Raw genomic sequence first — 777 nt, 5'->3', positions numbered from 1 at the left:
ATGCATGACAATACATACACAAATCAAAACATACAAACCTGCACATATACATACATACATACATACATACATACATACATACATAAATACATACATACATACATACATACATACAAAAATGCCCTGTTGTTGATGTTGAAATTCCAATGAAAGAGTCTTGGATCTAGGTTAGAAATCGGCTCTTTCTCTATTGGCAAGAAATCTTGAAATAAAACTGAACAATTACATACATACATATATACATACATACATGCATGCATGCATACATGCAAGCATACATACATACATACATACATACATACATACATACATACATACATACATACGTACGTACGTACGTACGTACGTGCATGCATGCAAACTAACAAAGTATGATTAGTTCTCGAAGTGATGCCCGACGCGATAAGCAACAGACTCAATACGAGAGTTCAAAAAGGACAGCACAACAGCTCCGATAGGATTCGAACCACCACAGATTTTTTTTTTTAAATACATGAGTTTTTTGTTTATTTTTTTTTTTTGTTTTCTCTATTGGCTCTTCAATATAGTGTAGCCTCGATTGTAGAAGTGTGGTGTGTAGGTAACCGCTTGTAATATAAATGGAAAAAACTATAAATGTTATATCCGGAAGTTACGTTCATACATCGTAGTTTAATTTAACACACCAATGTTTATTCCAACCACAGATAGTCATACACACATATATCATTTACATATGCAGGATTGGCACAAAATGCCTACATCTCTCACTCTCCCCCCTCTCTCTCTCCCTATATA

This window comes from Octopus bimaculoides, chromosome 19, assembly GCF_001194135.2.
Source record: "Octopus bimaculoides isolate UCB-OBI-ISO-001 chromosome 19, ASM119413v2, whole genome shotgun sequence".
In the NCBI taxonomy this organism is placed as follows: domain Eukaryota; kingdom Metazoa; phylum Mollusca; class Cephalopoda; order Octopoda; family Octopodidae; genus Octopus; species Octopus bimaculoides.
The sequence above is the reverse complement of the archived record's forward strand: the minus strand, read 5'-3'. Positions refer to the sequence as shown.